The sequence below is a fragment of the Triticum urartu genome, chromosome 2A, assembly GCF_056163025.1.
Source record: "Triticum urartu cultivar PI428250 chromosome 2A, HENAU_Tu73, whole genome shotgun sequence".
NCBI lineage: Eukaryota > Viridiplantae > Streptophyta > Magnoliopsida > Poales > Poaceae > Triticum > Triticum urartu.
In genome coordinates, this window is record NC_141874.1 from 564,080,912 (window position 1) to 564,092,430 (window position 11,519).

Below are 11,519 nucleotides of genomic sequence, written 5' to 3' on the forward strand. Positions count from 1 at the left end.
TGCCGTCGCCCTGGGGTTCACGCCGAGGACTCCTCGCGCGAGTTGGTGCTGTGGGCACCGATGCCTCCAAGCTCCTGGATCCTCTTCCCGCAGTTCTTCTCCAACGTGATGCCGCCGAGGGGGCACCTTCCGCAGGCGATGGCGATATCCAGGGGTGACTTGCGGCTACTCTTCCCGTTTCATTCCTGTGACATGTATCAGGCCTTGTGGAGGCGTTTAGACTTTTCATTTGGTATTGTGAGAACAATATGCTTGTAATATTTGCTTCAAGATTTTGCGATTTCCTTCCTATTTGCTTTGCGTTCTGCGTCGGCAGAGCCCGGCCACGCGCATACCTCAACCGCCATTGGGCCGACTGGAGACCAGGGCGGACCAAGGAGTGAGGGGCTACGTGACCAGTTAGGCTCCTGAGTCGCGATGCTCAGGAGTCCCCCTTGACGCGCAAACAACATATAGGGAGAGTTCGTGAGGATAGATCAATGTTCTACGTCGGCAGAGCCCGGCCACGCGCATACCTCAACCGCCATTGGGCCGACCAGAGACCAGGAAGGACCAAGGAGTGAGGGGCTACGTGACCAGTTAGGCTCCTGAGTCGTGATGCTCAGGAGTCCCCCTTGACGTGCAAACAATTTCCATACCTGCCCTCGCCGAGGCCTCGGGAGGGGCGCGCGACGCCCAGGTCCGGGGGACCTGGTTGGGTGGCGTGCGCTTGGGCGTGACCCAAGCGCAGCCCCCGTGCCCAGCCCCCTCGTGCGGCTCTCCTGAGGGGAGGCGTTGTGGTGAGGCTGGGCGCTGAGCTTTGGGTCTCCCTGAGGTTGGTATGACCGTGGGGCCGCCCTCAGTTGTTTATCACCAGCGCGGAGCATAGTGCTTCCGCTTGTGCACGGGCATAGCCGCTCCTCGGCAGTGTCGACAGCCAGCGACGGAGCATGGTGCTTCCACTTGGGCGTGGGATGGGGGCACCCCTCCGGGAGGAGCCCTCGAGGTGTGTACAACCCCGCCCTGACACGTGGCTTGCACGGTAGGGCTGCGAGGTGTACCTGGGCACTCGTGAGCGAGCGCGGGACTCATGAGGCCCTACCTCAAGGCAGGTTGCGCCTGGTCTTGAGTCTTGGTGACTGTATGTCCCTACAAGGCGGTTAGATGCAAGCACTCTACGTCCTCAGTTCCCGGCCCTCGAGCGAGCTCAGCCACCACTGGTATGCCAGGGCGCGATGCCGTGGTCAAGGCCAAGGGGTGAGGGCTAGAGAGCCAGTAAGAGCTCCTGAGTCGCGATGCTCAGGAGCCCCCCTTTTAACGTGCAAGCGAATTGCATATGATGAATAGACCCGTGGTAGGCAGCAATCGAGCAGGTGACAGCAGTTGGCGGGTTAAGCATGGAGAGCAGATCAACTTGGATAAATGCAGGAAGATACATGCCACCGGGTCCGGCCCGAGTGGCTTGGGGATGATGCAGCCCGAGGGGCGCCCCCAACAAGGTAAGCTAAAGACATAAGCAAAAGGGATACATGCCGCAGGGACGGACCCATGCGGCCTGGGAATAATGCAGCCCGAGGGACGCTCCTAGCTAAACGAGCTTGGAAGATGTCACCTAGTTCTGTAGACGAAGTAGAGTTGGTGCGGCTGAAGGCGTGCATTGAAGAAATGACTCCTCACGAGCCGCCGGAACCCTGAGCCTCGGGAGGCTCTGGGGGCTCGGGAGCTTTCCTGAAGACCGTCTCCATCTCCTCCAGAACAGCGTGGTACCTGGCTTCCTGAGCCGCCAGGACACGTCGCATGTTGCGCTGATAGGCCGACGCCACGCTCGGCAAGCCAAAGGGCATACGAACATAGCTGTGCGGCGGGCCCTCGCAGTAGCCCACACCCGAAGGCCAGAAACTCTCCTGAGATGCGGCCCTGTTGAGCCCTGGGACGTCGATGCAGACACGCAGCCCAGCACTCTCGCCAGGATGCGGAGCTGTGCCTCGTGGGCGGCTGTCGCCATGCATGGCTCTTGCTTCTTGCAGTTCCTGGGTGATCTCAATGATGAACTCCTGAGTGGTGGGCACTCCTTGCCCCGTGCTCTCCTGAGGGTCATGTGCCACGAGGCACGCCTCCAAGTGGTGCCCAAGCGCCTCCCTCGTGAGGTTGGCAAGGTCAAAGGCCCTCCAGAAGAGAGCCCCCAAGCCCTGCCTGAGGAGGGCGCCGGGCGCGCCTTCCTATGCGATGGAGGGAGGCGCCCCTGGAGCGGGCGCTGGTCCTGACGAGGCTCCTGCCGCGACGCCATCCTCCTGAGGTCCTTCACGGCACGGCTTCTTCTTCTTGGGGATGGCCTCCAGAGGGCCCTCATTTCTGCTGTTGGGGTCTTTGATTGTTGTGGCTTGAAAGGCGCGCTCGAGGGAGCACACCGCATCCCTCTCTTCACATGGGACCGTGATGATTCCTCCGCTTCCTGACATCTTGAGGGCGTTGCAGCCGTGATGAGTGACTTCCATGAACATGGCCAGGGCTGGATACCCGAGGATGGCATTGTACGGCAGGCGGATGTGTGCGACGTCAAAGTCGATGAGTTCGGTGCGGTAGTTCTTGCGCTCCCCGAAGGTGACAGGCAGGCGGACCTGCCCTATCGGTGTCGAACGTGTCAACGGACAGGACGTTGAGCCCTGCGCCGCCGTCGATGAGGGTCTTGGTGACCTGCACATTGCTGATGACTGGGGAACACAGCATAGGGAGGGCGCCAGCGGTGGCTGCGCACTTGAGCTGATCCGCCGAGTTGAAAGTGATGGCGCATTGGGACCACCTGAGCGGGCGCGTGGCCTCGAGTTTGGGGAGCGCCGCGTTCACCTCGCGAGCGAACTGCTTGAAGATGCGTTGAGAGGATGGGGCCTGGGCGCCGCCCAAGATGCAGGCGATCGCATGCAGCTCCTGGAAGCCCCCAACCCCCTCGTCCTGGTGGTGGTCGTCGTTCCTTCTTGGTGGCGGCAGCGGGGGAAGACTGGTGTTGCCCTGGGGGCGATCCTCACGCGGCAGGTCCTTCTAGACACCCTCGCGAGGTTGGTCCTACCAGCGGTCCTCATGAGGTCGGTCATGCCACTCCTGGCGTGGGCCACGGTCGTCCCAGCGTCTGCCTCCACGTCCTCCTCCGTGGCCGTAGCCCCGGTCGTTGCGCTCGGGGCGTCGACCGTAGCATCCTTCTCGTATGGCTCTGAGCTTCTGACAGTCGCTGGTGTTGTGGGTGTTCAGGTTGTGGAAGGCACAGAACGGTCGGCCATTCTTGGATGACTCGGGCTAATCTCTGCCCCGCTTGATGTCAGGCTCCGCTGCGAGCACAGCTACCTCCTTGCGCTTCACGTCCTTGGCCTTGGCCTTCTTCTCCTTCCCGCCCATGACTGGTAGCTCAAGGAGAGAGGGGCGCCCCTCCTCAGCTCTTGCGCACTTGGTCGCCAGGTTGAACAGCTCCTGAGATGTGCAGAGCTCCTTGTGGATGGCGAGCTCTTCCTTCATCTTGATGTCGCGGATGCCGTCGGAAAACGCGGAGATGATGGCCTCGTCCGTGACCTTGGGGATCTTGAGACGGGTGTTGTTGAAGCGCTGGATGTACTTCTGGAGGGTCTCTCCTGGTTGCTGCTTGATGCGGCATAGATCACCCGTGGACGGAAGGCGGTCGCGAGTGCCCTGGAAGTTGGCGACGAAGCGGTCGCGCATCTCATCCCAGGAGGAGATCGAGCCGTGCTGCAGGTTCAAGAGCCAGGAGCGAGCTCCATCCTTGAGAGCCATGGTAAACCAGTTCGCCATGACCTTTTCGTCGCCGTTGGCCACTTCGATGCTCAGCTCATAGAGCTACAGGAACTCCGCGGGGTCGGCGGTACCGTCGTAGTGAGGAGGCAGATCCAGCTTGAACTTGCCCGGCCAGGCGACGCTACGCAGCTCAGGGGTGAATGCACGGCAGCCAACCGTGGTTGCCGGGACCCGCTTCGGAGGTGGAGCTTGGTCTTGACGAGGTCCGCGCTGCACCGCTGTGGGCGGCACGCGGTCTTGATGAGGTGGCGCGGGGAGCGCAGGTGCAGCTTCTCGCGGCCGCGAAATTTCTTGGCAGCTTCTCTCTTCGCGCGTGGGCGCCGGACGCGGCGGATCATGTCGCGGAGCCGCGCGCCTTGGTGCCGAGACGTCGTCTTGGGGCTGAGGTGGTGGTGGCACGCCATGAGCCCCGTCGCCCGCGGCTGGTTGAGGGGGATGTAGAGAGTGGGACGGCGCCGGAGAGCCCCCTGTGGCGCGGACGAGCTCGGCGACGCATTCGAGCCACTCCTCGTAGAGGTCATCGACGGGGCGGTAGCGCAGGAGCTCGTTCGCCGCGAGGAGCATGGTCTGTGCCTCCATGGGAGCGCGGTGCGCGTGAGACAAAGAACTGGCAGGGGTCAGCGATGGAGTGGCGGTGTGGCCGTCCTGCCGCACTAAACGATGCAGCGAGGACGCCAGCTGCTCGTTCCCCGTCGGGCTGGCGGCAACGTTGGCGGCGGGAAACAGAGAATGGCGATGTGGCCCGCTGACGGGAGCCGTCTGAGCGACGCGGGCGGTGAGGGCAGCCCGACGCTTAGCTCGAGCACGACGAGCGTCCGCCATGGAGACGACGGGGCAACGGAGCGACGAATTGATGGAAGGGAGGCTACAGCCCACCCCTACCTGACGCACCAAATGTCGGATGTGGAGTTCCGGCAAACCCTTAAGGTTCGAACACTGGGGTGCGCACGAAGTCTTTCCTTCCTATCAATCTACGCCCTAGCTCGCTAAGATGTCACGGACGAACTCGACGAACTCGCAACACAGAAAGACACGAGGTTTATACTGGTTCGGGCCACCATTGTGGTGTAATACCCTACTCCAGTATGGTGGTGGTGGATTGCCTCTAGGGCTGACGATGAATAGTACAAGGGAAGAATGACCTCCTGAGGTTGAGGTGTTCTTGTGTGTAGGCTATCGATCGGGTTGGATCAAGCTAAGATGAGGTGCTATGCGATCCCCGATCCCTTGAGATGATCTCTCCTTTCCTACTATGGTGGCTAGCTCTACTTATATAGGCCCTGGCCCTCTTCCCAAAATATCGAGCGGGAAGGGAGCCAACAATGGTGGGCCAATTTGAAGGGGGACAGCTAGTACAAGCTATCCTGACAAAAGTGGTCTATGCCTGCGAAAGGCTCTGTGGTGACGCTGTCTTGGGCTCCACAATGACCTCCGTCTTGCCATCCTCCTGGTCTTGGTCTCGTTGCACCAATATATCAACCTTTGCCTGATGCCTCGGTACTCTTCGCCTGCGCTGGCCTCCTTAGCACCAAAGAGGAAACAAGGACGTTGCGCGCCCTGGCGCCCACCTGGCGCCCGCCTGGTGTGGTGCGTCATGGCTCACGTCATGAGGGCCTCATGAGGTTTGCTCCACCTTGATATCTCCGCTCCTCGTGAGCCTGCCTAGCTAGGCCACTCCAGAGGAGGCCTTGCGTCGTCCGCCTCGCGAGGCTTGGACCCTCGCGAGGGTCTTGGATGCCTTGTTGATGAAGATGGGTCGTACGGCCTGCTGGCTCAGGCACGCCGCGGGCCGCGGGCATGCAAGTCTGGGGACCCCCGTTCCCAGGACGCCGACAGTGGTCGATCCTGGAAGCATTGAAGGCTGAAGAAGTTGCCACTTGGGATAGCTGCGGCCTAATGGTCCGATGACCCGGAGTGAGGAAGAGATTTTGAATTGTTGCTGCCTTCACCAATGTTGTGTTGTCTGTCAGGAAAGTAGCTTGCTGAAGCTGAAGCAAACCTGGAATGTGGGTTGCAAGCATCAAACTGGAAACTTCATCCTGGATGGCGGAAGCCACTAGTGGAGAGACAGGCGAGATACGAAGTTGGGAGCATGTCCGGTCGCCTCCCAACCACATGAATATACCTAAGACAACAGGAGTTGGTTGGCCATCCGAACTACAAAACCAAGAGGCATCTAAGAATATAATAGGACATGTAAAACTGGAGATATTCCTAATTGTGCTTCTTGGATGTGGTACACTCTGCACGGAAGCATGGTCCTCCGGCGTTGACACAACATGCTCCATGTGTAATTGGGTATTAACTTCTGTAATACTGACATGGGAAGGGGCTGAAAGCTCAAGTTTTGTTCCTTGCAAAATTTCCATTTGCGGCCACGTATACCTGGGAAGGACTACAAGATTTCCTACAAAAAGTCAAGTCATTCTAAGCTTTCCAAATACACCACAGAAAAGTGAAGGAGGAGTTTACATTTATCTATGGATGTTGAGAAGAAAGCAAGCCCTGTATTATGTGAGGAATTGTACCATTGTGTTGGGCAAGAAATTCAGTTTTAATAAACCAAGAAAAGCAATACCAAGCTATTTTTGAAAATGGACATAGAAAGAAAAGATGCATTTCATCTTCAAGGTTTCCATAGCTAGAACAATATTGACTAATATGTTTTGAGTACTTACCTCCTCTCTTGCCAGTAGGTAGAGCATTCCTAGGAAGTCTCCAAGCGAAAGTTTGAATCCTTGACGCCATTTAGTTTTCTTTCCACACATGATTGAGCAAAGAAATAACCTACGAGAATACAGTTGTCATCCTGCCTCGGAGGAAGCTACAGGCTGTTAAAGTAATGCTTGTAGGCACTTTTAGGAGAAAATTGGCCTGATGGGGCTAGCTTTGAAACTAAAATATCTTGACCATCAACATTTATGATATGAGTTTGTATAATTGAGCTGGCTATTGCAGAACTAAACAAAGAATTTATCAAATTTGTGTTCCAATGTTATTGTCCAGGTATCCACAAGTCTTTGGTTTGAGCAGGGTAAACATAAGGCTGCTGTTGGATTATTAGGTTATCATAAATTGTTTCCCACCCTTGAAACCAAGGTGTACTCCAGATTGAATTAATTCCATCAACTATTTGATAAGCAGAGGCTGAGATAAGAAGGGCGTTGGGGAACATAGTATTTCAAAAAAAATCCTACGATCACGCAAGATCTATCTAGGAGATGCATAGCAATGAGAGGGGTCTACGTACCCTCGTAGACCGAAAGCGGAAGCGTTTGTTGGTGTTCTAGGAACAGGGGTCCCCAGACTTGCCTGCCTGCGGCCCACGGCGTGGCTGGGCTGGCAGGTTTGTACGACCCATCTTCATCGACAAGGCATTCAAGACCCTCGCGAGGGGCCAAGCCTCGCGAGGCGGACGATGCAAGACCTCCTCAGGAGCAGCCTCACCAGGCAGGCTCGCGAGTGGCGGAGAGATCAAGGCAAGGTGAAAGCACAAGTGCTCCCTAGGTGGTTTTGATAATTGATGACAACATATCTCTTGTTGGACTAACATTTCTATCTAGTATGTTTCAGATAAGTTCAACAATGGAGTGGCATGACCAAAGGCTGTGGGAAGTTCTCCAAGTTGCTAAGGACAAAGGATTGGCTAAAGCTCAAAGCTCAAGACTCTTCATTTTACATTTCAGTGATCCAAAATCACATTGAGTCCATAGGAAAAGCCAATACTATCAAGGAGGGATGAGGTGTTGCTTAATGAACCTCTTGCTTCATGTGCTTAATGATATGCTCCAAAACCCTCAGCTACTTTCCCACTTCCTCATATGACCTAAACCTAAAGCCAAACTCGGACCTACCGATCATTCCTATCCGGCGCCACCGAGTTTCACATGTCATAGCCACTGCCAAACCCTAATCAGTTCGGTCTCACTGATGGGATCTCGGTCTCACCGAGATGGGCTTGCAAACTCTCTGTTACCTACTGCATTAATCTCGGTCCCACCGAGATATGCAATCGGTCCCACCGAGCTTGCTTGGCCAACTCTCTGTTTTGCTTATTACCCAAATCGGTCCCACCGAGTTTGAGTAATCGGTCAAACCGAGTTTTGGATTTACCCTAACCCTAGCACATCGGTCCCACCGAGTTGATCCAGTCGGTCCCACCGAAATTCCTAACAGTCACTAGGTTTACTATCTCGGTCCGACCGAGTTTTCTGATTCGGTCCCACCGAGATTGGTAAATTGTATGTAACGGTTGGATTTTGTGTGGAGGCTATATATACCCCTCCACCTCCTCTTCATTAGTGGAGAGAGCAATCAGAACACATACATCATTCCAACTCATATCTTTTGAGAGAGAACCACCTACTCATGTGTTGAGACCAAGATATTCCATTCCTACCATATGAATCTTGATCTCTAGCCTTCCCAAGTTGCTTTCCACTCAAATCTTCTTTCCACCAGATCCAAATCCTATGAAAGAGAGTTGAGTGTTGGGGAGACTATCATTTGAAGCACAAGAGCAAGGAGTTCATCATCAACACACCATTTGTTACTTCTTGGAGAGTGGTGTCTCCTAGATTGGCTAGGTGTCACTTGGGAGCCTCCAACAAGATTGTGGAGTTGAACCAAGGAGTTTGTAAGGGCAAGGAGATCGCCTACTTCGTGAAGATCTACCGCTAGTGAGGCAAGTCCTTCGTGGGCGATGGCCATGGTGGGATAGACAAGGTTGCTTCTTCGTGGACCCTTTGTGGGTGGAGCCCTCCGTGGACTCGCGCAACCGTTACCCTTCGTGGGTTGAAGTCTCCATCAACGTGGATGTAGGATAGCACCACCTATCCGAACCACGGAAAAACATCCGTGTCTCCAATTGCGTTGGAATTCTCCAAACCCTTCCCTTTACATTCTAGCAAGTTGCATGCTTTACTTTCCGCTGCCAATATACTCTTTGCATACTTGCTTGATATGTGTTGCTCATGTTGAAATTGTGCCCAAAAACTCCACTTAAACTGAAAAAGCTTAAAAACTGCAACTTTAGCCTTAAGTGTCTAATCACCCCCCCTCTAGACACATCTACTTCTAGGTCCTACAAGTGGTATCAGAGCTTTGGTCTCCATTGCCTTGGTTTAGTCACCATTGGAGGAAGATGGATGTGTCTAATTTAGGGAGTCTTAGACATAGAGTGCCTATTCTCGATGGAGAGTATTTTCATGAGTGGAAAAATGAGATGCTTGTAATCTTCAACCAATATCATTTGAACAAGTATATTGCTAGCCCTTGTGCACCTCATATTGATCCCTTGCATCCTACCTTAGATGAAGATATTGACATGATTCGCAATCTTAGAACTATTGAGCTCATCATGAGAGGATTGCCCAAAAATTTGATTGCTAGTTTGCCCACTCTTAATTGTGCCCATACTATATGGAAATTTCTCGAGGAACGATTTCCCAATCATTCCTTGAAAAATTTGGATGAAATTCTCCATAAAAATATTGCCTTGAGTAAAATGAACTCTAGTGATCCTAGTTTTGGTGATCGTCTATTTGAGCTTACCAATCTCAAGCATGTTAAAGGAGATGCTGGAATCATTAGTGATATTATATTTGAAGCTATAAGAATTCATAAAAGTGACCACTTTGATGATCATTTATCTAATGAATTACCCTCTCTAGGAAATGATGAGTCACAAGACCATGATGAACATGGATACTATGATGATGATGATGATAGTGACTTCGATCTTGATGATGCAATGAGACACTTTGGTCTTACGGCAAATCTTAGGGGATATGAATCAGGAGGAAAGGAATGGGTTCTTGATAGTGGTTGTACTGATCATATGACCGGAGATGAAGAGATGTTCCGTGAGCTTGCTGAAAATGACGGCCCTCGAAAATATGTCACCTTTGGTGATAATTCAAAGGGTAAAGTGGTTGGCCTTGGTAAGGTGGCCATCTCACATGATAGTTCCATTCAAAATGTCATGCTCGTTGAATCTCTCGGCTACAACTTACTTTCAGTATCTAGACTTGCTGATTTTGGTTTGAATGTCCTATTTACTGAAGTAGATTGCCAAGTCTTTCGTCGAGACAATCATAAAATGGTCTTTACCGGTATGCGTAGAGGCGATCTTTACATAGTTGATTTCTCTAAAAAGGCACAACCTAAAACTTGCTTTATTGCTAAATCCTCAAAAGGTTGGTTGTGGCATAGACGACTAGGTCACGTTGGCATGAGAAACCTTGACAAGCTTATTAAAGGAAACCATATCCTTGGAGTTAACGATGTCATATTTGATAAGGATAGACTTTGCAGTGCTTGTCAAGTAGGTAAACAGGTTGGAGGAAGGCATCCCGTGAAGAACATCATGACCACAAGGAGGCCACTCGAGCTACTTCATATGGATCTTTTTGGTCCCAACTCCTACAAGAGTCTCGGTGGAAATTCTTTTGGTCTAGTTATAGTTGATGGTTTTTCAAGATTTACGTGGGTGTTCTTTCTTAATGACAAGTCGCAGGTCCAGAAGATCTTCAAAAACTTCGCTAGGAAGGCCCAAAATCAGTTTGACGTGAAGATCAAGAAGGTTCGGAGTGACAACGGAACGGAGTTCAAGAACGCAAATGTGGACACCTTTCTTGACGAAGAAGGGATTTCACACGAGTTCTCGGCTACGTACACACCTTAACAAAATGGAGTTGTTGAGAGGAAGAACCGGACGCTCATCGAGATGGCAAGAATGATGCTTGATGAATACAAGACGCCGAAGCACTTCTGGGCAGAAGCGGTTGAGACAGCTTGTCACGCAACAAATTGCTTGTATCTTCACAAGCTACTCGGCAAGACGACATACGAGCTCCTCACCGGTAACAAACCCCAAGTTGGATACTTTCGAGTATTTGGCTCAAAGTGCTATATTCTTGATAAGCATCGTCGTTCAAAGTTTGCCCCAAAATCTCATGAAGGTTTTCTACTTGGTTATGGCTCAAACTCTCACACTTACCGTGTCTACAACAATTTCACCCGAAAGGTTGAAGAGACGGTAGATGTGAAGTTTGATGAATCTAACGGCTCGCAAGTAGAGCAATTGCCAATTGATGTAGGAGACAAAGACCCTTCAGAAGCAATCCAAGACTTGTCCATAGGCAAAATTCGTCCAACGGAGGTGAAGGAGAGTACTTCATCCGTCAAAGTGGAAGCTTCTACTTCACGACAAGGTGAACCAAGAATCGACACGGAAGCATCCACAAGTGGGACACACCAAGATGAAGAAGACAAGGAAATGCATCAAGACGAACATCAACAACCTCCTTCTCCACCATGACAAGAGAATGACAACGTCAACAATGAAGAAGGTCAAGAAGAAGAACAAGATGAAGAAGATGCTCAATGAAGACCCAAGAAAAAGCTCTCACTGTTGGGGAACATTGCAGAAAACAAAAAATTTCCTACGGTTTCACCAAGATCGATCTATGAGTTCATCTAGCAACGAGTCATCGGATGCATCTACATACCTTTGCAGATCGCGAGCGGAAGCGTTCAAAGAACGTGGATGAAGTAGTCGTACACGACGTGATCCGAATCACCGATGACCAAGCGCCGAACGGATGGCACCTCCGCGTTCAACACACGTACGGAGCAGATGACGTCTCCTCCTTCTTGATCCAGCAAGGGGGGAGGAGAAGTTGATGAAGATCCAGCAGCACGACGGCGTGGTGGTGGATGCAGGGCATCACCGTAGCAGG